General features: G+C 47.8%; 21 pseudogenes; 13 read left to right on the forward strand and 8 right to left on the reverse strand.

Annotated features, from left to right (window-relative positions):
- The first annotated feature begins 6,181 nt into the window (after positions 1-6,181).
- Positions 6,182-6,300, forward strand: LOC143999940 (5S ribosomal RNA; annotated as a pseudogene).
- A 107-nt stretch (positions 6,301-6,407) lies between these two features.
- LOC143999893 (5S ribosomal RNA) lies at positions 6,408-6,526 on the forward strand (annotated as a pseudogene).
- A 107-nt stretch (positions 6,527-6,633) lies between these two features.
- Positions 6,634-6,752, forward strand: LOC143999690 (5S ribosomal RNA; annotated as a pseudogene).
- Positions 6,753-6,859: 107 nt separating this feature from the next.
- LOC143998468 (5S ribosomal RNA) lies at positions 6,860-6,978 on the forward strand (annotated as a pseudogene).
- Positions 6,979-7,083: 105 nt separating this feature from the next.
- Positions 7,084-7,202, forward strand: LOC143998496 (5S ribosomal RNA; annotated as a pseudogene).
- Positions 7,203-7,870: 668 nt separating this feature from the next.
- LOC143999678 (5S ribosomal RNA) lies at positions 7,871-7,989 on the forward strand (annotated as a pseudogene).
- Positions 7,990-8,320: 331 nt separating this feature from the next.
- On the forward strand, positions 8,321-8,439 carry LOC143999986 (5S ribosomal RNA; annotated as a pseudogene).
- A 1,443-nt stretch (positions 8,440-9,882) lies between these two features.
- LOC143999941 (5S ribosomal RNA) lies at positions 9,883-10,001 on the forward strand (annotated as a pseudogene).
- Positions 10,002-10,108: 107 nt separating this feature from the next.
- Positions 10,109-10,227, forward strand: LOC143999895 (5S ribosomal RNA; annotated as a pseudogene).
- A 107-nt stretch (positions 10,228-10,334) lies between these two features.
- Positions 10,335-10,453, forward strand: LOC143999691 (5S ribosomal RNA; annotated as a pseudogene).
- Positions 10,454-10,560: 107 nt separating this feature from the next.
- Positions 10,561-10,679, forward strand: LOC143998469 (5S ribosomal RNA; annotated as a pseudogene).
- Positions 10,680-10,784: 105 nt separating this feature from the next.
- On the forward strand, positions 10,785-10,903 carry LOC143998497 (5S ribosomal RNA; annotated as a pseudogene).
- A 1,296-nt stretch (positions 10,904-12,199) lies between these two features.
- LOC143999703 (5S ribosomal RNA) lies at positions 12,200-12,318 on the reverse strand (annotated as a pseudogene).
- Positions 12,319-12,425: 107 nt separating this feature from the next.
- Positions 12,426-12,544, reverse strand: LOC143999890 (5S ribosomal RNA; annotated as a pseudogene).
- A 107-nt stretch (positions 12,545-12,651) lies between these two features.
- On the reverse strand, positions 12,652-12,770 carry LOC143999243 (5S ribosomal RNA; annotated as a pseudogene).
- Positions 12,771-12,830: 60 nt separating this feature from the next.
- Positions 12,831-12,949, reverse strand: LOC143998660 (5S ribosomal RNA; annotated as a pseudogene).
- Positions 12,950-13,057: 108 nt separating this feature from the next.
- On the reverse strand, positions 13,058-13,176 carry LOC143999692 (5S ribosomal RNA; annotated as a pseudogene).
- An 8,719-nt stretch (positions 13,177-21,895) lies between these two features.
- LOC144000092 (5S ribosomal RNA) lies at positions 21,896-22,014 on the forward strand (annotated as a pseudogene).
- A 719-nt stretch (positions 22,015-22,733) lies between these two features.
- LOC144000054 (5S ribosomal RNA) lies at positions 22,734-22,852 on the reverse strand (annotated as a pseudogene).
- A 314-nt stretch (positions 22,853-23,166) lies between these two features.
- On the reverse strand, positions 23,167-23,285 carry LOC143999884 (5S ribosomal RNA; annotated as a pseudogene).
- A 108-nt stretch (positions 23,286-23,393) lies between these two features.
- Positions 23,394-23,512, reverse strand: LOC143998663 (5S ribosomal RNA; annotated as a pseudogene).
- Between the last annotated feature and the right edge of the window lie 3,883 nt (positions 23,513-27,395).

Consider the following 27,395-nt stretch of genomic DNA (forward strand, 5'->3'; position numbering starts at 1 on the left):
TCCTTTGACCCGAGCGGGCCGAACGACGGGCGACGTCGTATCTGGCGGAAGCGAAGGCTTGACCTCGAATACGATCGACTTCCGGTTCCGGGTCGTGGAGCTGATAGGAGGGCCGGGCACAAGCTGGAGATGAGTTCGGAACGCGCACAGGCAGCGTGGAACTCTGTAGTAAGCAGCCACCTGCAGTCATGTCGGAAGCTGAGGCTCAACCAACAGACAATATCTCCAGCATTCCTAAGGTAAGAGCACCCTGGGGAGGGGTACTCTCTATCTAGGATCCCCCCACCCCAATGTATGGTTCTATCATAGGGGGGGCAGACCCCCTGGGTGGCCAGGGGGGAGGGGAGGCTCAGATCCCTTCTTTTAAAAAAAGGGTCTAGTGCACTCCCAGGGTTGTATCCCGAGCTTTGTATTGACTTTGTCTCTTTTCTGCTTTTTTCCTTTTTTACTTATTTCAGAAAGCTACGGAAAAAACTAGGTCTACGCATAGCTCTAAAAAGAAGTGTGCCTCCTGTAGGGACATTTTAGGGGAATCTTGGACCAAAGTGTTGTGCAAGGGCTGTATTGACTCCCTCGTTAGGGAAAGTTAATCTGAACAGGAGTCAGGACTAGCAGCTTCAGTCAAAGAGCTCTCGTCCACTTTCTCTTCTTTTAGATCCCTTTTTGAAAAATTTCAGCTTCCCACGGGTCCATCTCCCCAGGATACAACCCCACCTCTAGCACAGAGTTCTGCTCCGGTCCAACCTGCTAATACAGGGGGGACAGAGGTTGCAGGCCCTTCAGGGACAGGAAGGGAACTTCCAGACAGTTCCTCTTCCGATTCCCAGGAGGGTTCAGAGGGGGAGGACCAGGATGGGGGGTCCAGGAAAGCCTCCAGATATAAATTATCCCTTGATGAGGTAGAGGACCTCTTAAAAGCAATTTATACAACCCTTGTTATCCAGACGGATAAGAAGCCCCTAACCCTTCATGACCAAATGTATTCAGGTTTAGGGGAACCAAAAAGAAGGGTGTTTCCAGTGCACAAAGTTTTAATGGAAACAGTTAAAAAGGAGTGGCAGGATCCGGAGAGAAAGCCCTTTTTATCTAGATCCCTCAAAAGAAGATTCCCATTTTCAGAGGACCCGGCATGCCTTTGGAATAAAAATCCCAAATTAGATGCCGCTTTCTCCCAGGTCTCCAGACACACAGATTTGGCATTTGAAGACACGGGGGCCTTGGCAGATGTCATGAACAAAAGGATTGACTCTCTGCTTAAGAAAACGTGGGACTCGGCTATCGGCAATCTAAAGCCTGAAATGGCAATTACAGTTGTGGCTCGCAATTTAGAGCACTGGCTCTCACAGATCCAACAACATATTGAGGCAGGCACAGATAAGGAAACCATTCTGTCGTCCTTCCCTACTATGCTGCGAGGGATCGCTTACATAGCAGATGCCTCTGCTGAGTCCGTCCACATGTCGGGCAGAACGGCGGCTCTAGCCAATTGGGCCAGAAGGGCCCTCTGGCTAAAAACGTGGCCAGGGGATAATGCCTCCGAAATAAAACTATGTGGGATACCCCTGACGGGGGACCTCCTTTTTGGCCCAGGGCTAGAGACTCTTCTAGACCGGACAGCGGACAGGAAAAAATCCTTTCCTCTTAAACGGAAAACCCCTGTACAAACAAAAAAGGGGTTTCGTCCGCAAGGGCATAGGGAAACCCCTAAACCAGAGGGGAAAAAGAAAACCTGGCCCCAAAAAGGCAGGGGCAGAGGAGGGGCGATTTTTCGTCCTCCTGTCCAGCCCCGTAAAACCCAGTGACATTCCAGCTACAGTGGGAGGAAGACTGGGGGCCTTTCTACCACAGTGGGAGACAATAACCCCCAATCAATTTATTTTAGGGGTAATAAGAAGGGGGTACCTCTTGGAATTCTTAAGACCACCCCCTCAAAGGCTCCTTGTCACGCATCTACCCAGGTGCATGGTAAAGGCCGAGGCCTTGCTAGAAGCTCTGAGGGAATTGGAGAATCAGGATGTTATTCTCAGGGTCCCAAAAGCAGAAGAGGGAAGGGGGTTTTATTCTCACATCTTCGTAGTAAAAAAACCCTCAGGAAAGTTCAGATTGATTCTGAACTTAAAGCCCCTGAACGCTTCAGTGACATACAAAAGATTCCACATGGAGTCAATCTTTTCAGTAAGGGCTCTTCTGCCCCACAACTGTTTCATGGTATCTCTGGACCTAAGGGACGCGTATTTACACATCCCTATAGCGGAGGCCTCGCAGAAGTTTCTACGCCTTGCCATAGATTTAGGGGGAGAAACAGTACATTTTCAGTTTCAGGCCCTGCCATTCGGGCTATCCTCTGCACCCCGCATTTTTACCAAGGTCCTGGCAGAAGCCATGGCCTTTCTTCGGCTCCAAGGGATATGTATAATAGCCTACCTGGACGACCTGCTTTTATTTGCAGCGTCCCCAACACATTTGGTCAAGGATCTCGATCTAACCAAAGGGGTCCTTACAGACCTGGGGTGGCTTCTGAACTTGGAAAAGTCCAGCCTGATCCCCTCACAACAGATCTCCTATCTAGGTTTCTTGTTGGACTCAACACTGTTGAGAGTTTTTCTACCAAGAGAGAAGGTACAAAAGCTGGACAGAGCGGTGGCCTCTCTTCAGAGCAACCAGTTGATTTCCATAAGGGTTCTGATGTCAGTATTGGGTCTCCTTACATCTACCCTCCCAGCAGTGCAGTGGGCAGGGCTACATTTTTGTCCCCTACAGACCTTCATCCTAGGGGTGTGGGACCACAGTCAGGAGGCTCTAGACACCCTAGTACATATTCCACACCAAGTAAAGAGATCCCTCTGGTGGTGGAGGAAAGTGACGAATTTGTCGCAAGGGCAACTGTGGCTCATCCCGGTTTCTCGGGTAGTGACCACAGATGAAAGTGGAAAAGGCTGGGGGGCACATTTGGGTTCCCTTCTAGCCCAGGGCACTTGGGAGGACGGTGAGTTGACTCGATCGTTCAATTGGAAAGAATTAAGGGCAGTGGGACTAGCCCTCAGATTCTTCAAAAAAGAGCTCCGGGGTCACCACATTCAGGTGCGGTCGGACAACTCCTACATAGTGGCCTATTTAAACAAGCAGGGTGGCACGAGAAGCGGAGCCCTGTTGTCTTTAGCGACAGAGATCCTAAGCTGGGCCGAGACCTACACCCTTTCGCTCTCAGCAGTTTTCCTGAGGGGAGAGAAAAACGTGGTAGCAGACTTTCTCAGCTTAAAGAGGCTGAGGGAGGGCGATTGGGTTCTCAACCAGGAGGTTTTCAATCTCATAATAAAGAGATGGGGGTCTCCAGAGGTGGACCCTTTCGCGTCCAGAAACAACGCAAAAACCCCCTGTTTTTTCTCCCTAAGAAGGGGAGAGGGAGCCTTAGGTGTGGACGCCTTGAACCAGAATTGGCACTTCAGAACTTGCTATGCCTTCCCACCTCCAGCGTTGTTGCCAGCAGTTCTGAGAAAGTTTCAAATGGAAAACACATCTCTGATTCTGGTGGCACCGCATTGGCCCAAGAGAGCATGGTTCTCAATGCTAAAGCAGTTGGCGGTAGAACCTCCCCTACTCTTGCCTTCTCGGGACGATCTCCTCTCTCAGGGGCCAGTCCTCTGCCCACGAGTACGCCAGTGGAAGTTAACGGCCTGGCTACTGAGGAGGGTTTATTAAAATCTAAAGGATTTTCAGAGAGACTAGTTTCTACCCTCCTGGACAGTAGGAAAAAGGAAACTCGCCAGATCTATGAAAAGGTCTGGTTACGTTTCAACAAGTGGTGCGCAGAGAGCTCTTTCCCAGTATGGAGCTCCTCCGCAGTTTTGGAATTTTTACAATGTGGGGCAGATAAAGGCTTATCCATTAGTACCCTTAGGGGTCAAGTATCAGCCCTCAGTGTTTATTTGGAAGATCATTTGGCTGCCAACCCAGGGGTAGTCAGGTTCTTTAGGGCCCTGTCCAGACAGAGACCGGTCCAAGGTCTGTCCTTTCCCAGATGGGATTTATCTTTAGTTTTACAGAGCTTAACTGGACCCCCCTTTGAGCCTTTAAAAGAGTGTTTTCTGAGAGAACTTACTCTGAAGACAGTGTTTCTGGTAGCAGTAACAACTGCCAGGAGGCTCTTGCCTCCATCGTCCCGAAGAGGCAAGAGTAGGGGAGGTTCTACCGCCAACTGCTTTAGCATTGAGAACCATGCTCTCTTGGGCCAATGCGGTGCCACCAGAATCAGAGATGTGTTTTTCCATTTGAAACTCCATCGTCCCAAGGAGGCAAGAGTAGGGGAGGTTCTACCGCCAACTGCTTTAGCATTGAGAACCATGCTCTCTTGGGCCAATGCGGTGCCACCAGAATCAGAGATGTGTTTTCCATTTGAAACCATTTTTCTCAGAACTGCTGGCAACAACGCTGGAGGTGGGAAGGCATAGCAAGTTCTGAAGTGCCAATTCTGGTTCAAGGCGTCCACACCTAAGGCTCCCTCTCCCCTTCTTAGGGAGAAAAAACAAGGGGTTTTTGCGTTGTTTCTGCTGGCAACAACGCTGGACATGGGAAGGCATAGCAAGTTCTGAAGTGCCAATTCTGGTTCAAGGCGTCCACACCTAAGGCTCCCTCTCCCCTTCTTAGGGAGAAAAAACAGGGGGTTTTTGCGTTGTTTCTGGATGCGAAAGGGTCCACCTCTGGAGACCCCCATCTCTTTATTATGAGATTGAAAACCTCCTGGTTGAGAACCCAATCGCCCTCCCTCAGCCTCTTTCAGCTGAGAAAGTCTGCTACCACGTTTTTCTCTCCCCTCAGGAAAACTGCTGAGAGCGAAAGGGTGTAGGTCTCGGCCCAGCTCAGGATCTCTGTCGCTAAAGACAACAGGGCTCCACTTCTCGTGCCACCCTGCCACCCTGCTTGTTTAAATAGGCCACTACGGAGGAGCTGTCCGACTGCACCTGAATGTGGTGACCCCGGAGCTCTTTTTTGAAGAATCTGAGGGCTAGTCCCACTGCCCTTAATTCTTTCCAATTGGACGATCGAGTCAACTCGCCATCCTCCCAAGTGCCCTGGGCTAGAAGGGAACCCAAATGTGCCCCCCAGCCTTTTCCACTTGCATCTGTGGTCACTACCCGAGAAACCGGGATGAGCCACAGACGCCCTTGCGACAGATTCGTCACTTTCCTCCACCACCAGAGGGATCTCTTTACTTGGGCTCCCTTTTGCCTTATTTTTCTGGACCGGATAGTTTTAAAGACCGATCCGGCCTTTTTGCCGAAAGTGGCATCCAGCTTTCATAGAAGCCAGGAAATAGTTTTGCCCTCTTTTTGTCCCAATCCCTCCGGCGAGAAGGAACTAAAATTTCATTATTTGGATGTTAGGAGATGTATCCTACACTATTTAGAACTGACCAAGACATTCAGAAGGTCAGACTCCTTATTTGTTTTGTTTTCCAGGGCCAGAAAAGGTTGTAAAGCGTCCCGACGCACTATTGCTAGATGTAGAGTAGCCATCGAGCAGGCTTATTCAGTTGCAGGGAAAGAAATCCCAGTGGGTATTAAAGCACACTCTACTAGAGCTATGGCAGCCTCCCAGGCAGAAAGAGCGGGAGAAACGCCAGAGCAGATTTGCAGAGTCCAGCTACTCCACTTTCGTAAAACACTACAGAGTGGATCTGGTGTTGGCAGGTGAGCAGACCTTTGGGCGAAAGGTTTTGCAAGCTGTAGTCCCACCCTAACTGGTAAGTGCTCGTTTATCCTCTCATAGTGGCTGTCCTGAAAGACGATTAGGGAAAATTAGAGTTACGCTTACCGGTAACGTCTTTTCCAGTAGTCTTTCAGGACAGCCCTAGTTCCCACCCGAAAATTGGGGGGAGTCTTACAAAAGACCAGAGCGCAGCAAGATAATGGTATTTGATAAATATGTTATTAATGTGTTCTTGTGTCTCCCCAGCTGGCCGGAGGTAATCTCGATATAAACTGAGGTCCGGCAGGGGAAGTAAGAATTTATGGGCTGGCGCAGTGTTTCCAAAGGAAGAGGAGGAGTCTATCTCTCATAGTGGCTGTCCTGAAAGACTACTGGAAAAGACGTTACCGGTAAGCGTAACTCTAATTTTTCTGCTTGTTTGCAGAGGTGACCATCTTGGCGTTTGTCAAGAGGGTTGAGAGTGCCCAGCAAGATCCCCTACGGCCACATCACCCTGAATGTTCCCAATCTCATCTGATCTGGGATAGTAAGCAGGGTCGGGCCTGGTTAGTACCTGGATGGGAGACCGCCTTGGAATAGCAGGTGCTGTAGGCTTTTTTTAATATGTTTTTGGCGTCGATGACCTGTTAAATTTTTTTGCTTGTTTGCCTAGGTGACCATCTTGGCGTTTGTCAAGAGGGTTGAGAGTGGCCAGCAAGATTGCCTACGACCACATCACCCTGATTGCGCCTGATCTCGTCTGATCTCGGATGCTAAGCAGGGTTGGGCTTGGTTAGTACACGGATAGGAGGCCTCCTGGGAATACCAGGTGCCGTAGGCTTTTTGTTATATGTTGTTGGCATTGACGACCTGTTTTATTTTTCTGCTTGTTTGCCGAGGTGACCATCTTGGCGTTTTTCAAAAGGGTTGAGAGTGGCCAGCAAGATCCCCTATGGCCACATCACCCTGAATGCCCCCGATACCATCTGCTCTCGGATGCTAAGCAGGGTCGGGCCTGGTTAGTACCTGGATGGGAGACCGCTTGGGAATACCAGGTGCCGTAGGCTTTTTTTAATATGTTGTTGACGTCCACCACTTGTTTTATTTTCCTGCTTGTTTGCCGAGGTGATCATCTTGGCGTTTGTCAAGAGGGTTGAGAGAGGCCAGCAAGGTTGCTTACGGCGACATCACCCTGAATGCACTTGATCTTGTCAGAATTTTAATGCTAAGCAGGGTTGGGCTTGGTTAGTACACGGATAGGAGACCTCCTGGGAATACCAGGTGCCGTAGGCTTTTTGTTATATGTTGGTGGCGTCGACGACCTGTTTCTTTTTTGCTTGTTTGCCGAGGGGACCATCTTGGCATTTGTCAAGAGGGTTGAGAGTGGCCAGCAAGATCCCCTACGGCCACATCACCCTGAATGCGCCCGATACCATCTGATTTCGGATGCTAAGCAGGGTCGGGCCTGGTTAGTACCTGGATAGGACACCACCTGGGAATACAAGGTGCCGTATGCTTTTTTTTAATATGTTGTTGGCATCGACGACTTGTTTTATTTTTCTGCTTGTTTGCCAAGGTGGCCATCTTGGCATTTGTCAAGAGGGTTTAGAGTGACCAGCAAGATGGCCTACAGCTACATCACCCTGAATGTGCCCTATCGCGCACCTATCTCGTCTGATCTCGGATGCTAAGCAGGGACGGGCCTGGTTAGTACCTGGATGGGAGACTGCCGGAGAAAACCACGTGCCGTGGGATTTTTTTAATATGTTGTTGGCATCGACGACCTGTTTTATTTTTCTGCTTCTGTTTTGTTTATTGCTTGCTCTTAATCCCTGTATTCTATACACCATTAAAGTTCGTGTGTGTTCATGTGTAAATTCAGGTGTCCCAATACTTTTGACAATATAGTGTATGTATAAGGGGGCACTCTGCCACACTCTGATCATTAATCAATTAGTTAGGTAGCCTGATAATTTTTTATTACATTTAGAGGTTTGTAAGATGCAACAGATTGGGTCCGGCACAGATATCAGGTTTTTTAGGATCAATTCTAGTTGGTGCCCGGTCATGGTTTTTGATCTGTTGTTGCTCCAGTTAGTTAGTTAGTTAGTTTTATTTTTCTGCTTGTTTACCGAGGTGACCATCTTGGCATTTGTCAAGAGGGTTTAGAGTGGCCAGCAAATTTGCCTAAGGCCACATCACCCTGAATGCATCCGATCTCGTCTGATCTCAGATGCTAAGCAGGGTTGGGCCTGGTTAGTACCTTGTTGGGAGACCGCTTGGGAATACCAGGTGCCGTAGGCTTTTTTTTAATATGTTGTTGGCGTCAACGACCTGTTTTATATTTCTGCTTGTTTGCCGAGGTGACCATCTTGGCGTTTGTCAAGAGGGTTAAGAGTGGCCAGCAAGATCGCCTACGGCCACATCACCCTAAATGTACGAAATCTTGTCTGATTTCAGATGCTAAGCAGGGTCTGGCCTGGATAGTACCTGGATAGGACACCACCTGGGAATACCAGGTGCCGTAGGCTTTTTTAATATGTTGGTGGCATCGACGACCTGTTTCTTTTTTGCTTGTTTGCCGAGGTAACCATCTTAGCATTTCTCAAGAGGGTTGAGAGTGACCAGCAAGATCCCCTAAGGCCACGTCACCCTAAATGCACCCGATCTCCTCTGATCTCGGATGCTAAGCAGGGTCGGGCCTGGTTAGTACATGGATGGGACACCGCCTGGGAATACCAGGTGCCATAGGCTTTTTTTAATATGTTGTTGGCGTCGACTACATGTTTTGTTTTCCCTAATCGTCTTTCAGGACAGCCACTATGAGAGATAGACTCCTCCTCTTCCTCTGGAAACACTGCGCCAGCCCATAAATTCTTACTTCCCCTGCCGGACCTCAGTTATTAGTGTTTCCTCCGGCGGGGAGACACTGTGCAAAGGAACCAGGAACTACGGAGGAGCTGTCCGACTGCACCTGAATGTGGTGACCCCGGAGCTCTTTTTTGAAGAATCTGAGGGCTAGTCCCACTGCCCTTAATTCTTTCCAATTGGACGATCGAGTCAACTCGCCATCCTCCCAAGTGCCCTGGGCTAGAAGGGAACCCAAATGTGCCCCCCAGCCTTTTCCACTTGCATCTGTGGTCACTACCCGAGAAACCGGGATGAGCCACAGACGCCCTTGCGACAGATTCGTCACTTTCCTCCACCACCAGAGGGATCTCTTTACTTGGGCTCCCTTTTGCGTTATTTTTCCGGACCGGATAGTTTTAAAGACCGATCCGGCCTTTTTGCCGAAAGTGGCATCCAGCTTTCATAGAAGCCAGGAAATAGTTTTGCCCTCTTTTTGTCCCAATCCCTCCGGCGAGAAGGAACTAAAATTTCATTATTTGGATGTTAGGAGATGTATCCTACACTATTTAGAACTGACCAAGACATTCAGAAGGTCAGACTCCTTATTTGTTTTGTTTTCCAGGGCCAGAAAAGGTTGTAAAGCGTCCCGACGCACTATTGCTAGATGTAGAGTAGCCATCGAGCAGGCTTATTCAGTTGCAGGGAAAGAAATCCCAGTGGGTATTAAAGCACACTCTACTAGAGCTATGGCAGCCTCCCAGGCAGAAAGAGCGGGAGCAACGCCAGAGCAGATTTGCAGAGTCCAGCTACTCCACTTTCGTAAAACACTACAGAGTGGATCTGGTGTTGGCAGGTGAGCAGACCTTTGGGCGAAAGGTTTTGCAAGCTGTAGTCCCACCCTAACTGGTAAGTGCTCGTTTATCCTCTCATAGTGGCTGTCCTGAAAGACGATTAGGGAAAATTAGAGTTACGCTTACCGGTAACGTCTTTTCCAGTAGTCTTTCAGGACAGCCCTAGTTCCCACCCGAAAATTGGGGGGAGTCTTACAAAAGACCAGAGCGCAGCAAGATAATGGTATTTGATAAATATGTTATTAATGTGTTCTTGTGTCTCCCCAGCTGGCCGGAGGTAATCTCGATATAAACTGAGGTCCGGCAGGGGAAGTAAGAATTTATGGGCTGGCGCAGTGTTTCCAAAGGAAGAGGAGGAGTCTATCTCTCATAGTGGCTGTCCTGAAAGACTACTGCAAAAGACGTTACCGGTAAGCGTAACTCTAATTTTTCTGCTTGTTTGCAGAGGTGACCATCTTGGCGTTTGTCAAGAGGGTTGAGAGTGCCCAGCAAGATCCCCTACGGCCACATCACCCTGAATGTTCCCAATCTCATCTGATCTGGGATAGTAAGCAGGGTCGGGCCTGGTTAGTACCTGGATGGGAGACCGCCTTGGAATAGCAGGTGCTGTAGGCTTTTTTTAATATGTTTTTGGCGTCGATGACCTGTTAAATTTTTTTGCTTGTTTGCCTAGGTGACCATCTTGGCGTTTGTCAAGAGGGTTGAGAGTGGCCAGCAAGATTGCCTACGACCACATCACCCTGATTGCGCCTGATCTCGTCTGATCTCGGATGCTAAGCAGGGTTGGGCTTGGTTAGTACACGGATAGGAGGCCTCCTGGGAATACCAGGTGCCGTAGGCTTTTTGTTATATGTTGTTGGCATTGACGACCTGTTTTATTTTTCTGCTTGTTAGCCGAGGTGACCATCTTGGCGTTTTTCAAAAGGGTTGAGAGTGGCCAGCAAGATCCCCTATGGCCACATCACCCTGAATGCCCCCGATACCATCTGCTCTCGGATGCTAAGCAGGGTCGGGCCTGGTTAGTACCTGGATGGGAGACCGCTTGGGAATACCAGGTGCCGTAGGCTTTTTTTTATATGTTGTTGACGTCCACCACTTGTTTTATTTTCCTGCTTGTTTGCCGAGGTGATCATCTTGGCGTTTGTCAAGAGGGTTGAGAGAGGCCAGCAAGGTTGCTTACGGCGACATCACCCTGAATGCACTTGATCTTGTCAGAATTTTAATGCTAAGCAGGGTTGGGCTTGGTTAGTACACGGATAGGAGACCTCCTGGGAATACCAGGTGCCGTAGGCTTTTTGTTATATGTTGGTGGCGTCGACGACCTGTTTCTTTTTTGCTTGTTTGCCGAGGGGACCATCTTGGCATTTGTCAAGAGGGTTGAGAGTGGCCAGCAAGATCCCCTACGGCCACATCACCCTGAATGCGCCCGATACCATCTGATTTCGGATGCTAAGCAGGGTCGGGCCTGGTTAGTACCTGGATAGGACACCACCTGGGAATACAAGGTGCCGTATGCTTTTTTTTAATATGTTGTTGGCATCGACGACTTGTTTTATTTTTCTGCTTGTTTGCCAAGGTGGCCATCTTGGCATTTGTCAAGAGGGTTTAGAGTGACCAGCAAGATGGCCTACAGCTACATCACCCTGAATGTGCCCTATCGCGCACCTATCTCGTCTGATCTCGGATGCTAAGCAGGGACGGGCCTGGTTAGTACCTGGATGGGAGACTGCCGGAGAAAACCAGGTGCCGTGGGATTTTTTTAATATGTTGTTGGCATCGACGACCTGTTTTATTTTTCTGCTTCTGTTTTGTTTATTGCTTGCTCTTAATCCCTGTATTCTATACACCATTAAAGTTCGTGTGTGTTCATGTGTAAATTCAGGTGTCCCAATACTTTTGACAATATAGTGTATGTATAAGGGGGCACTCTGCCACACTCTGATCATTAATCAATTAGTTAGGTAGCCTGATAATTTTTTATTACATTTAGAGGTTTGCAAGATGCAACAGATTGGGTCCGGCACAGATATCAGGTTTTTTAGGATCAATTCTAGTTGGTGCCCGGTCATGGTTTTTGATCTGTTGTTGCTCCAGTTGGCAGGACAACCCAGGGATGGTCCTCTTTTGCCCTTTAACGGGGCCCCGCTCACATCATCACTTTTCATCAAATACTGCCGCACACTTTTGGGGAATTTGGGGCTCAACCCCAAGTCCTACTCGGGTCACTCCTTTAGGATCGGGGCAGCCTCTGCAGCTTCACGTCAGGGGGTCCCCGTGCATATCAATAAGAGATTGGGTAGGTAGAGGTCTTAATGCTATGCCAGGTACATCCCGGAGCCGGTAACAGTCATTCGAATGATTGATTGGTTCAGGTTGAATAAACTTTGTATTTTCATCTCTCTGTCTGTTGTACTTTTTGCCCCCTTTTAGGCATACTGACCATGTGACCACAGCACACCTTCAGGTCACTTTCTTTCAGTAGCTGTCATTCCCATTTCATCATTGTTATAAGAGTCTCTGAGGACAAGTGGGGAGGCGGAACGTAGGCCCGCCGTCATTTGTGGGAGGAGCCTCATCGTTATAAGACGGCCTCGGTTCCTCCCTGCCCTGTCGGATTTTTCCGGAGGTTGTCCCACCCTCCCGTTCCCCCTTTTTCTTTTTATCCCCTTTTCTTTTTTAGTACTACTTGGGAATGCCCCCTTTTAGGCATACTTACCACGTGACCACGGCACAACTTCAGGTCACTTTCTTTCAGTATCTGTCATTCCCATTTCATCATTGTTATAAGAGTCTCCGAGCACAAATAAAAAAAAAGCCTACGGCACCTGGTATTCCCAGGCAGTCTCCCATCCAGGTACTAACCAGGCCTGATCCTGCTTAGCATCCAAGATCAGACGAGATTGGGTGCATTCAGGGTGATGTAGCCATAGGCCATCTTGCTGGCCACTCTCAACCCTCTTGACAAACGCCAAGATGGTCACCTCTGCAAACAAGCAAAAAAAAAAAAACAAGTCATCGACATCAACATATTAAAAAAGAAGCCTACGGCACCTAGTTTTCCCAGGCGGTCTCCCATCCAGGTACTAACCAGGCCCGACCCTGCTTAGCATCCGAGATCAGACGAGATTGGGAGCATTCAGGGTGATGAGGTCGTATGCGAACTTGTTGGCCACTCTAAACCCTCTTGACAAACGCCAAGATGGTCACCTCAGAAAACAAGCAGAAAAATAAAACAGGTCGCCGTTTCCAACAACATATTAAAAAATGCCTATGGCACCTGGTATTCCCAGTCGGTCTCCCATTCAGGTACTAACATGGCCTGACCCTGCTTAGCATTCAAGATCAGACAAAATCGGGTGCTTTCAGGATGATGTAGCCGTAGGCAATCTTGTCGGCCACACTTAAATAAAACAGGTCGTCGAAGTCAACAACATATTATAAAAAAGCCTACGGCACCTGCTATTCCCAGGCGGTCTCCTATCCAGGTACAAAGCATGCCCAACCCTGCTTAGCATCCGAGATCAGACGAGATTAGGCATATTCCGGGTGATGGGGCCGTAGGCGATCTTGCTGGCCACTCTCAACCCTCTTGACAAACGCCAATATGGTCACCTCGGCAAACAAGCAGAAAAATAAAACAGGTCGTCAACGCCAATAACATATTAAAAAAAAGCCTACGGCACCTGGTATTCCCAGGCGGTCTCCCATTCAGGTACTAACCAAGCCCGACTCTGCTTAGCATCTGAGATCAGATGAGATCGTGTGCATTCAGGGTGATGTGACCGTAGGCAATCTTGCTGGACATTCTCAACGCTCTTGAAAAACGGCAAGATGGTCACGTCTGCAAACAAGCAGAAAAATAAAAAAGGTCGTCGACGCCAAAAACATATTAAAAAAAAAAGCCTACGGCACCTGGGGTTCCCCCGCCACCCACCGACGAGCCCGACTTCGGCCCCGCTACCTCACAGAGCACGCAGGGACCGCTAGACCTGTCGCCTCATGAGAGCTCCGGGACACCCATGCGACGGTGGATTAGCCTACATGCTTCATACCCTGCCTAGTGCCGCTCTCCTTTCCTCTGCCGTGCATATGGACCATTCCCTTACTCACCTGCCTTGAAAGACTACAGACACTTACACTAGCTTCAATATCCCCGACTCCCGTTACCACCATGATTTCTACCTGGAGCAGTCCTGGGCCTCCAACCCGTCAGACGAGAGAGCATTCAATGCATGCACTCGACTAGACACCATTCCTGCTCGGATCCCATATAGTTGTAGCCTTTTACTCTCTAACTGAACATTACCACGGCCGAATGAGCGACCAGAAGGACCCGAGACACCTATCGGTAAAGTATACATCGAACGGAGCACTTGGTATATTTTAGTGACTGATCCGATCTTGTGCCCTGCAGCGACATTTATATTGGCACTTACCTCTATGCCTTATATGAACTATTCTTCATAATGCAGACCTCATATCATCATAGAGGAGCTAGTAATTCTATATACTTTACTAAACATCATACTACCCTGAAAGCAGGGGCCCGTTCACTACCTTACAATATTGCAGGCATTGGGTGGTCAATTTATCAAGTGATACCCCCCTTACTAGCCTTATCCCTGATCCAGGATATACAGGAGCCATGATTTATATGATTTTTAGGCCCACCCAAACCTACCCCCCAAACCGCCTTACAAACTTACAAACCGCCTGGGAATACCAGGTGCCATAGGGTATTTTTTTAATATGTTGTTGACGTCGATGACCTGTTTTATTTTTTTGCTTGATTGCAGAGGTGACCATCTTGGCGTTTGTCAAGAGGGTTGAGAGTGGCCAGCAAGATTGCCTACGGCCACATCACCCTAAAAGCGCCCGATCTTGTCCGATCTCGGATGCTAAGCAGGGTTGGGCCTGGTTAGTAGTGATGGACGAACTTCCGACGGGACGTTTTCGCGAACGCGGACCGCGACCGATAGTCGCGAACCGTAACGTTCACGGCGTGCCCCATTGACTTCAATGGGAGGCGAACTTTGCAAACCTACAGGTCAAATTTGCAGCCACAAAATAATTACTAGCTGTGCAAACATAGTCCCACCACATGGCCAATGACATAACACATGTATGAGGTGAATCTGGGATCGACAACTACAAGCATTCTTTTTTTATGTGAAATTGTGACAATTCAGGACTGTGGAGCGCATGAAGGCAATGGAGGAGAGGGAAGGTCAGGGTAGGCAAAGAAGAGGGTGCAGGAGATGATCACCAGCAGTGTGACATACAGCAATGACACCTGCACCGTGAAAGAGTCATCTGACACCAGCACCGTGATAGAGAGCACTGACATCGGCAGCGTGACATAAAGCAATGACACCTGCACCGTGATAGAGTCATCTGACACCAGCACCATGATAGAGAGCACTGACTTCAGCAGCGTGACATACAGCAATGACACCTGCACCGTGATAGAGAGCACTGACATCAGCAGCGTGACATAAAGCACTGACACCAGCACTGTGATATACAGCACTGACACCAGCATTGTGATATACAGCACTGACACCAGCACCGTGATATACAGCACTGACACCTGCACCGTAAGCAGCCCCAGGAGTAAATCAGCATAGCACAGGGATGGTGGGAGCCCCTCATAATGAGCATAGCACAGGGATGGTGGGAGCCCCTCATAATGAGCATAGCACAGGGATGGTGGGAGCCCCTCATAATATGCACAGCAGAGGTACAGCCCCAGGAGTAAGTCAGCACAGCACAGGGATGGTGGGAGCCCCTCATAATAAGCAGCCCCAGGAGGAAGTCAGCACAGCACAGGGATGGTGGGAGCCCCTCATAATGAGCATAGCACAGGGATGGTTGGAGCCCCTCATAATATGCACAGAAGAGGTACAGCCCCAGGAGGAAGTCAGCATAGCACAGGGATGGTGGGAGCCCCTCATAATAAGCAGCCCCAGGAGGAAGTCAGCACAGCACAGGGATTGTGGGAGCCCCTCATAATGAGCAGCCCCAGGAGGAAGTCAGCATAGCACAGGGATGGTGGGAGCCCTCATAATGTGCATAGCACAGGGATGGTGGGAGCCCCTCATAATATGCACAGCAGAGGTACAGCCCCAGGAGTAAGTCAGCATAGCACAGGGATGGTGGGAATCCCTCATAATAAGCAGCCCCAGGAGGAAGTCAGCACAGCACAGGGAAGTTGGGAGCCCCTCATAATATGCACAGCAGAGGTACAGCCCCAGGAGTAAGTCAGCATAGCACAGGGATGGTGGGAGCCCCTCATAATAAGCAGCCCCAGGAGGAAGTCAGCACAGCACAGGGAAGTTGGGAGCCCCTCATAATGAGCATAGCACAGGGATGGTGGGAGCTCCTCATAATATGCATAGCAGAGGTACAGCCCCAGGAGGAAGTCAGCATAGCACAGGGATGGTGGGGGCCCCTCATAATAAGCAGCCCCAAGAGGAAGTCAGCATAGCACAGGGATGGTGGGAGCCCTCATAATGTGCATAGCACAGGGAGGGTGGGAGCCCCTCATAATGAGCATAGCACAGGGATGGTGGGAGCCCCTCATAATATGCACAGCAGAGGTAAAGCCCCAGGAGGAAGTCAGCACAGGGATGGTGAACTTTACAAACCTACAGGTCATATTTGCAGCCACAAAATAATTACTAGCTGTGCACACATAGTCCCACCACATGGCCAATGACATAACACATGTATGAGGTGAATCTGGGATCGACAACTACAAGCATTCTTTTTTTATATGTGAAATTCTGACAATTCAGGACTCTTGAGACACTAGAGGCGAGGGAAGGTCAGGGTAGGCAAAGAAGAGGGTGCAGGAGATGATCACCAGCACCAGCACCGTGATATAGAGCACTGACACCTGCACCGTGATAGAGTGATCTGACACCAGCACCGTGACATAACACATGTATGAGGTGAATCTGGGATCGACAACTACAAGCAGTCTTTTTTTTATATGTGAAATTCTGACAATTCAGGACTCTTGAGGCAATGGAGGCGAGGGAAGGTCAGGGTAGGCAAAGAGGAGGGTGCAGGAGATGAGCACCAGCACCGTGATATACAGCACTGACACCTGCACCGTGATAGAGTGCACTGACACCAGCACCGAGATAGAGAGCACTAACAGCAGCACTGATACCAGCAACTTGCTGCTGGGCCCCAAAAATATGACACCGCTCAACCTCTTCAAACAGGAGGGTACGGGCATATAGTACGGTGTGCTTTTTAGGTTGTGATTAGTAGACTGTACCTCACCCAACCCTATATACTGTAGTACGCTATACCTTACCAGCCCTTATAAGGACCTTTGTGGAACTAGTAGGTTGTAATTAGCAGACTGTACCTCAGTCCCTATACTGATAAAGGACTGCTGCAGAATTGGGCAGCAGTCAGCAGTAGTGCACCTCAACCCTATATATTGTGGACCTATACCAGTACTTAAGGATTAGCAGACTGTACCTCACTCAACCCTATATACTGTAGTACGCTATACCTTACCAGTCCTTAGAAGGACCTTTGTGGAACAAGTAGGTTGTGATTAGCAGACTGTACCTCAGTCCCTATACTCATAAAGGACTGATGCAGAATAGGGCAGCAGTCAGCATACCTCAACCCTATATATTGTGGACCTATACCAGTTCTGAAGGATTAGCAGACTGTACCTCACTCAACCCTATATTTTTTTTTTTTCCTTTAAGTATTCTTTATTCATTTTCTTCATAAATACAATCTTTATATCATATTATATCAAAATTTTAAACATATATAAAAAAAAGAAACCATTAGATCGTCAAGGGTACAGTCAATCCTTCATAATTTTAACGATTATCTGACTTCACAGCATTATTTCCCTTCAGGCAAAAACAAAAAACAAAACAAAACAAGACAAAAAAAAAAAAAACACAAACGAAATGTTCCCTCCCTCCGTCCCCCTCTCTCTCCACCTCCCTCCCCCTACATTGAATATCCTATCCTGTCCATCCAAGGCTTCCATATTTTTTCAAATTCCTTCAGGTTTCCTCTTTTTATATACACTGTCCTCTCCTTCCATATTGTTTCTGTTATTAACCTCGTCCAATCTCTTGCCGAGGGGGGGCTCTCTGCCTGCCACCTCTGTGCTATAAGCTTTCTTGCCTGAAACATACACCTCAGTATTGCTTTAGTTGTACAGGATGAGCCCCCTATTCCCTCAGCCAATCCCAGCACACATAGTCTGGGATCTCTCCCTACTCCCACTCCAAACGTTTCTTTCAGAGTGTGGATAATTTCTGACCAGTATCGAAATAGTCTGGGACATCTCCAGAACATGTGCGCTAGGTCCCCAGTATCTTGACATCTTGGACACTTATCATCCTCTCTTTTCCCGAAGCCAAACAGTCTCTTGGGGGTATAGTATGATCTATGCAACAGCATCAAGTGAGAAACCTTCTGTGCAGGCAAGATTGAGATAGAATGTCCTGCCTCTAATAACTTCCTCCATTGCTCATCTGAAAATACCCCAAATTGCTCCTCCCATTTCCCTCTACACTTAAGTTTCTCTGGGTTTTCTATATTCCCTTCAGTTATGTATGGGTATATTTCTGCTATGGTTCCCCCTGCCTTTTCTTGCGCGTTCAATCTGTCATAAAAAGGGGAGTTATTCCACACTGGGCCTTGTTTATTAAATTGTTTATCCAGCGCATGTCGGATCTGCAAATATTTATAGAATGAATGCTTTTTGTATGTCAAACTCCACCCTCAGTGCATTAAATGTTTTCAATATACTTCCTTCGTATAATTGGGCCAGTTTATCAATCCCCTTTATCTCCCATGGTCTATATCTACCAATCAATTCCATTTCTGGCAAGTTTAAATTGTTCCATAATGGGGTATGTTTAGTCAGGCCTCCCAGGCCTTTTATTGCCTTTACTGCCTTCCAGACTTTTAAAACCATTTTTATCGTCGGTATCCTATATTGAAATGAGTTTGCCTCCAGAGCTTCCACAATTGTATTGTGAGGGGACTCTGCTATCATCAATGCCTTATTTGTTCCTCCGATCCTACCTTTACTTATCCCCAGATGCTGTAATTGAGCTGCTAAAAAATAGCTCCGTGGATGAGGTACTGCCATTCCTCCTTTCCTAGTTGGTAGTTGTAAGGTCTGGAGGCTAATCCTTGACACTCGACCTTTCCATATGAGTTCTCTAAATAATTCTTCTATTTTCTTAAACCACTTTTTATCAACCCATACCGGGGAGTTATGCAGTAAGTACAGCATCTGGGGCAGCCACACCATTTTGATCAGGTTACATCTTCCCGCAACTGATAGTGGGAGCTTCTTCCATATTTCAATCTTAGTTCTAAATTTAGTTATTAGTGGGAGTATATTATCACCAATATATTTTTCAGGGTCTCTTTTAATAAGTATCCCTAAGTATTTTATTTGATCGACCACTTCTAGCTGCGGGGCTGCCAGCATGTTTCAATTCACTATTGAATCTACTGGCATTAGGGCTGACTTTTCCCAATTTATAACCAATCCAGTAAGATTACCAAAATCGGCAAGTATAGTCATCCCCTGTCTAAGGGTCTGCTCCGTGTCCCCCAAGAAGAGGAGGATATCGCCTGCGTACAGAGCTATTTTCTCCTCCCCCCTCTTTCTCTGGAAGCCTACCATATTTATATTTGATCGTATTGCGATGGCTAATGGCTCCATAGCAAGAGCGAAAATCAGGGGTGACAGTGGGCACCCCTGTCTTGTTCCCCTCTCCAGAGAAAACCTATCTGAGTACTCATCATTAATCCTTATTCGCGCACTAGGACCATTATATAGGGTTTGTACCCAAGCAATAAACTTGGGGCCAAACCCAAATGTGCCCAGTGTTCGCCATATATATCCCCATTCTAGGCTATCGAAGGCTTTACCCACATCTAGCGCCATAATTGCTCTTTTACCCTCGTTTTCCGTTGGCAACTGTAGATTTAGGTAAAGCCTCCTAACATTCATGCTAGTGGACCTACCGGGGATAAATCCCATTTGATCGGGATGCACGAGTCTCGAAATAATTTTATTCAGTCTGAGTGCCAACACTTTAGCTAATATTTTAGCGTCAGAACAAAGGAGGGATATAGGTCGATAAGATTTCGTATCCAATGGGTCTTTCCCCTCCTTATGCAAAACAACTATCGTTGCTTCGGTCATTGATTTTGGAAGCTTCCCTTCTTCTTTTGCCCAGTTTAAAACTTTAAGAAGCTCTGGAAGCATTATTTTCCCATAATGTTTGTATATTTCTACTGGTAAACCGTCTGGACCTGGGGATTTCTGGTTAGCCATTTCTGCCACCGCTGATTGAATTTCCTCTAATGTTAATTGGGCTTCCATTACCCCCCTCTCCTCCTCAGTGAGGGACGGAGTTTTAATACTATCAAAAAATATATCCATTTCCCTGTCCTTCGCCGCCCCCCGAGACCTGTACAGTTTCTCATAGTATGTTCTGAAAGTATCTATGATCTCTACGCCCTGTGTTATAATTTCTCCTTCTTCTGTCCTGATCGCAGGGACAGAGGAGGACAGGGAATTGGAATTGGAACCCTATATACTGTAGTATGCTATACCTTACCAGTCCTTAGAAGGACATTTGTGCAAATAGTAGGTTGTGATTAGCAGACTGTACCTCAGTACCTATACTGATAAAGGACTGCTGCAGAATTGGGCAGCAGTGAGCAGTAGTACACCTCAACCCTATATATTGTGGACCTATACCAGTCCTTAAGGATTAGCAGACTGTACCTCACTCAACCCTATATAATGTAGTACGCTATACCTTACCAGTCCTTAGAAGGACCTTTGTGGAACTAGTAGGTTGTGATTAGCAGACTGTACTTCAGTCCCTATACTCATAAAGGACTGCTGCAGAATAGGGCAGCAGTCAGCAGTAGTGCACCTCAACCCTATATATTGTGGACCTATACCAGTCCTTAAGGATTAGCAGGCTGTACCTCATTCAACCCTATATACTGTAGTACGCTATACCTTACCAGTCCTTAGAAGGACCTTTGTGCAAATAGTAGGTTGTGATTAGCAGACTGTACCTCAGTCCCTATACTCATAAAGGACTACTGCAGCAGAAGGGCAGCAGTCAAGTATAATATTCTTTCTATATTTGGAAGAAAGAATATTATACTTATACAAGCCTATTACCATACCAGTCCTGAAAAGAACCTTTGTGGACCTAATAGTAACAGCTACTGATTAAACTGACTGTCCCTCACTGCCACACACAGCTTCCTGCCTGTCCCTGTTTAAACTGACAAAACACAGGCTCCTGCAACAATAACATGAATAGCACTCAAAACTATATCCTGTACTACTTTACCATACCAGTCCTCAAAAGGACTTTTGTGGACCTAATAGTAACAGCTAATGATAAAACTGACTGTCCCTGCTGCACACAGCGTCCTGTCCCTCTCTCAGCCCTGACAAAAACAATCTGCAGCAACAATGACTTGAATAGCAGTGCCTCATATCTATATCCTGAACTACACCTATACCATACCAGTCCTTAAAAGAACTTTTGTTTAGCTAGCGATTTGGGTCACTGTAGTCTCTCCCTGCTCCACACAGCAACCTCTCCCTATAGTGACAGAAGAAAGAATGTAAAATGGCCGCCGGATCGGGTCTATTTATAAGTTAGGGGGAATGTCCAAGTGTCCATGTGCTGTAATGTCTCAATTGGCTGTCCTGTACCCCATGATGGATGTGTCATCATAGGTCAAAGTTCTTTTACACAGTAAACACGGAAGTCCGCCGGGCGAACAGCGGCAATAGTCTGCCGAACGGGCGGACTGCGAACAGCTGAAATTCGCCGCAAAACGAGCGCCGGGCGAACAGTTCGCCCATCCCTACTGGTTAGTACCTTGATGGGAGACTGCTTGGGAATACCAGGTGCCGTAGGCTTTTTGTGTAATATGTTGTTGGCGTCAACGACCTGTTCTATTTTTCTGCTTGTTTACCGAGGTGACCATCTTGCCGTTTGTCAAGAGGGTTTAGAGTGGCCAGCAAGTTTGCCTAAGGCCACATCACCCTGAATGCGCCCAATCACGTCTGATCTCGGATGCTACGCAGGGTCGGGCCTTGTTTTTACCTGAACGGGTGCCCGTCTGGGAATACCAGGTGCCGTAGGCTTTTTTTTAATATGTTGTTGACGTCGACAACCTGTTTTATTTTTCTGCTTGTTTGCCGAGGTGACCATCTTGGCGTTTGTCAAGAGGGTTGAGAGTTGCCAGCAAGATGGCCTACGGCTACATCACTCTGAATGCGCCCGATCTCGTCTGGTTAGTACCTGGATGGGACACCGCCTGGGAATACCAGGTGCCGTAGGCTTTTTTTAAAATATGTTGTTGACGTCGACGACCTGTTTTATTTTGTTGCTTGTTTGCAGAGGTGACCATCTTGCCGTTTGTCAAGAGGGTTGAGAGTGGCCCACATGATTGCCTACGACCACATCACCCTAAAAGCGCCCAATCTCGTCCGATCTCGGATGCTAAGCAGTGCTGTGCCTGGTTAGTACCTTGATGGGAGACCACTTGGCAATACCAGGTGCCGTAGGCTTTTTTTTTTTTAATATGTTGTTGGCGTCAACGACCTGTTTTATTTTTCTGCTTGTTTACCAAGGTGACCATCTTGGCGTTTGTCAAGAGGGTTTAGAATGGCAAGCAAGTTTGCTTAAGGCCACATCACCCTGAATGCGCCCAATCTCGTCTGATCTCGGATGCTAAGCAGGGGCAGGCCTTGTTAGTACCTGAATGGGTGACCGCCTGGATTACCAGGTGCCGTAGGCTTTTTTAAATATGTTGTTGACGTCGACAACCTGTTTTATTTTTCTGCTTGTTTGCCGAGGTGACCATCTTGGCGTTTGTCAAGAGGGTTGAGAGTTGCCAGCAAGATGGCCTACGCCTACAATCGTTCTGAATGCGCCCGATCTCGTCTGATCTCGGATGCTAAGCAGGCATCGACGACCTGTTTTATTTTTCTGCTTGTTTGCCGAGGTGACCATCTTGGCGTTTGTCAAGAGGGTTGAGAGTGGCCAGCAAGATCCCCTATGGCCCCATCACCCTGAATGAGCCCGATTCCATCTGATCTCGGATGCTAAGCAGGGTTGGGCCTGGTTAGTACCTAGATGGGAGACCGCCTCCCAATACTAGGTTCCATAGATTTTTTTTTAATATGTTCTTGGCGTCGACGACATGTCGCCAACGCCAAGATGATCACCTTGGCAAACAAGCAGCAAAATAAAACAGATCTTCGACGTCAATGACATATTAAAAAAAAGCCTACGGCACCTGGTATTCCCAGGCAGTCTCCCATCCAGGTACTAACCAGGCCCAACCCTGCTTAGCATCCGAGATCAGACGATATCAGGCTCAATCAAGGTGATGTGGCTGTAGGCAATCTTGCTGGCCACTCTCAACCCTCTTGACAAATGCCAAGATGGTCACCTAGGCAAACAAGCAAATAAATAAAACAGGTCGTCGACGCCAAAAAAAATATTAAAAACAAAGCCTACGGCACCAGGTATTCTTAGGCGGTCTCCCATCTAGGTACTAACCAGGACCGACCCTGCTTATCATTCGAGATCAGACAAGATCGGGCACATTCAGGGTGACCAATCTCAACCCTCTTGAGAAACGCCAAGATAGTCACCTCGGCAAAACAAGCAGAAAAATAAAACAGATCGTCGATGCCAACAACATATTAAAAAATAGCCTACAGCACCTGGTATTCCCAGGCGGTCTTCCATCCAGGTACTAACCAGGCCCGACATTGCTTAGCATCTGAGATCAGACGAGATCGGGCACATTCAGGGTGATGTGGCCGTAGGCAATCTTGCTGGCCACTCTTAACCCTCTTGACAAACGCCAAGATGATCACCTTGGCAAACAAGCAGCAAAATAAAACAGGTCGTCGACGTCAACGACATATTAAAAAAAAGGCTATGGCACCTGGTATTTCCAGGCGGCCTCCTATCCAGGTACTAACCAGGTCCGACCATGCTTAGCATCTGAGATCAGACGAGATCTGGCGCTTTCAGGGTGATGTGGCCGTAGGCAATCTTGCTGGCCACTCTCAACCCTCTTGACAAATGCCAAGATGGTCACCTCTGCAAACAAGCAGAAAAACAAAACATGTCATCGACGCCAACATATTAAAAAAAAGCCTACGGCACCTGGTATTCAGCTTGCTCCATGATGGTGGCTTGCATGTGGATTTTGTGAACATAAGTGGATTTTTTAACTAAAGTGGAGAGTTAATAACCAGGAGTTGAAAACAGGAGTTAAGACAGGAGTCTCTAACCTCTATCCTACCTCCATTTTAAAGATCCCACTTCAAGGGGCAACCAGACAGCTCTCCAGAAACGTCAGGCTGACAGCAAGCCAGATTCACTGGAAACCAGAGTGTTTAACGGGGACCACCGCAGCCAGGTAAGTTCGCACCTCCACTCCCCCCCCCCCCCCAGTGATTGTTCCAGTGACCCCGTCCGACCGCCTACGGGGGTCAGGAAGGAATTTTTGCCCCACTGGCACATTTGGCTGCTACTGCCAAGGTTTTTTTTCGCCTTCCTCTGGAACAATCAGGAACAACCGTAGGTTAGCATACCCCTACCGCCGGCCTCCATTCCATTTTTCATGCTATCCTAGGACGACTACTCCAGATCACAGCCAGACTTCTTTTCTGAGCGGAGACCTTCACCTCAAGTAAAGGTAGCCAGAATAGCCAGCAACCCAATACAACAACTCCTTCAGCATCCATATAGGTATCCCCTGATCAACTTGCGCGCTAATAGCCTCAAGCATGGCGGCAAGTCTGATACCTAGCCCCTCCTCAGGATCAATACCCTCATCAGGATCATGATCTTAGTACCATCAACTGCATCCACAAACCATGTGCCACTTCAAATACTCAGCTGAAGTTCTGCACAGACAGGAACATCAACACCACATTGCCACCTTCCATACAAAAAATACTTCAAAGAGAACAACTATTAAAAACTGGACGACAAGCAGCTCCCAACCACAGGAAGACATCTACTCGACCACTACAATTAGATTAACGCCAGGTCTGCAGTCAAACATAGACATCATCGAGAGCAATGTAGACTGCCTCTTCATCACCGAAAGCCGGTTAACCTCTGACTGCAACACCATCCTCACCGAATTGGTGCCGGAAAACTACAGGATCTTAACCGAACACCGGATAGGGAAAAAAGGAGGAGGCCTAGCAGTGATCTTTAAAGGTCACCTGGATCTCACTAAACCATCATCTCAGAACCCAGTGCCTTTTATGGAAACCCTGATGCTACATCTTCAACCAACACCCCATGACACATGACACCACTCATATTCTACTGTGCTACAGACCACAGGGACCAAAGTCCAATCTTCTTTCACCCCTCACGGAATCCTTCGCAATGCACACCCTAAATTTCAAAAATTTCCTGGCACTCTGAGATTTCAACCTTTGGGCAAACGAGCCCAAAGACCCCATCCCGACTGCCTGCATCAATCAACTAGAAGAACTGGGTCTTCAGCAACTGATAAAGACTCCCACACATGGGTCAGGACACACCCTGGACCTCAATTTCAAACAGAACATTGACATCAACATACTCGACAACATAACATTGCCATGGACGGATCACCACGCCATTAAATTCAAAATCGCTACCAACATCACCAACGAAAAATGGAATCCTGTAACAACAACGCACTGGACCAGATCGCATAAAAAACTGTACTCCGAATCCTTCAAATCCACTCTGTCCAACAAGATAACTACAATAACCTTAAACCACTCTACGGAGGAAACACTCAACTCCCTGAACAGGGCATTGCTGCAATCAGCAGACTCGGTAGCACCAAAACGCAGGGCTCTCATCAGGAAGAAAAACTCTGGATGGTGTAATAGCTCCCTCGCCGTACTAAAGCAAGAACGCAGAAGAGCGGAAAGAACATGGAGAAGAAATACCACTGAGGAAAACCACTTTAACTACAAAGGTCTCACAGAGAATTATCGGAAAGCAATCTTCAAAGCCAAAAAGGACCACTTCTCATATACAATCTCAACGGCCGCAAACCAACCACGGGAACTGTTTAAATTGGTTAATCAATCAATGAATCCAGTGTGCCTAGAACCCCCAGAAAGTGAATCCCAGGATTACTGTGACAAACTTTCGGATTTTTTCATTGATAGTGAAGTCAAAACCATCTGAGAAACAATCTGTCAGAAGAAAACATCCGACCTCAGCCAGCAAATACATAAAGAGGATGTCTGCACCAACATACCACAACCGCCAAAATTTTTCACTATCCCCAATTACCGTAGACACCGCAAAAACATCATTAATAAACTGCGTGACAGTACCTCACCTATTGACATCATCCCCACAAAACTACTGAAAGAATGCTCCGACATCGTGGCTCCAACCATAACCCACCTTATAAACCGATCATTCCACAAAGGGATTGTTCCCAGCATCCTCAAACAAGGCATTGTCAAACCTCTACTCAAGAAACCAAACCTGGACCCTCAGGATCCAAACAACCGTAGGCCAATTACAAGCCTCAACATCATTTCTAAGATCATGGAGAAAGCTGTAGTACATCAGCTACAACTCCACCTGGATACTCACAAACCCCTGGACCCGCTGCAATCAGGCTTCCGTCCGGGTCATGGAACAGAAACAGCTCTCCTCAAGATTTCGCCCTCGAAGCAGCAGATGATGGAGAGCCGTGTCTCCTCGTACTGCTAGACCTAAGTGCAGCGTTTGATACAGTAGATCACAATACTCTACTCGTCCGCCTCACAGAAGTAGCCGGAGTCCAAGACATAGATCTCCAATGGTTTGCGTCCTTCCTAGGAAATCGGTCACAGACAGTGAAACTAGGAAAATTCCTCTCCAAAACTCGGGCAGTCATCTGCGGAGTCCCTCAAGGCTCTCTTCAACATTTACAATCGCCCACTCCTTCAAATCATCAGATGCTCAGATCTCTGCTTCCACTCTTACGCTGACGACACGCAACTTTATTTCCGGATCAATGGAAAAAAAGATCACCAACAACAACTTGAAAACTGCCTCAAATCAATAGAGGAATGGATGACCACTAACTCCCTCCAGCTGAACTAATCAAAGACAGAGCTTCTTATCTTACACCCAAATCATAAGCCCGCAACCAAAACCTCCTGGTCTCCGCCAACCGTCTTTGGGCAGACTATCTCCCCAAAGACCAAAGCAAAGAGTCTCGGGGTTATTTTAGATGCACAAATGTCAATGGATGTGCAAATAGGAGCAGTAGTCAGTGGTCAACTCACCATCTGCTGCGCATGCTTCGGAGACTCATCCCTTTTATCCCAAAGAATGACAAAGCAGTGGTAGTTGGAACAATCATTAATTCACGACTGGACTACGCAAATTAGCTTTACATGGGGCGTGGCCTGGACATGGAGGGATAGAGACGTGCACTGCTCGAGCTCCCGGCCGTCTCTCACCTTTTCGGATGGAATAAACAGTTAGACCGCACTATGCCCACCTCAAAAAAGAAGACCACGCAGAGGCAACGTAAATCTACCCGACCACCGACTCCTGCCTCGCATTCCGCTGATATCGGGAGGCTTTTTCAGGTCTCTCGGCACCGCTCACCGGGCCCCAATATGGCGGCAGCACGAGACCACGCGGACACTGACCGGGCCGTCTGCTCTTCGCCAGACATTGATCAGGAAACTTCACAGGCCTCCTTGTCTGCTCCGTACCTGGGAACACCCCTGGTGACCCACAGTGCTGCCCTGACCGGTATGGAGACCCCCCGGCAAGCGATGCAGGTGGATGCGGAACTCCACCAGCTGTTACGAGCGCTCCCTACGAAAACCGACATCACCGCCCTAATAGACAAGGTGGAAGAGACTCATCGTAGGGAGATGGCTCTCATCAGGGAGGA

Source organism: Lithobates pipiens, unplaced genomic scaffold (assembly GCF_037356315.1).
Source record: "Lithobates pipiens isolate NorthernLeopardFrog02 unplaced genomic scaffold, aLitPip1_a1.2 Scaffold_19, whole genome shotgun sequence".
NCBI lineage: Eukaryota > Metazoa > Chordata > Amphibia > Anura > Ranidae > Lithobates > Lithobates pipiens.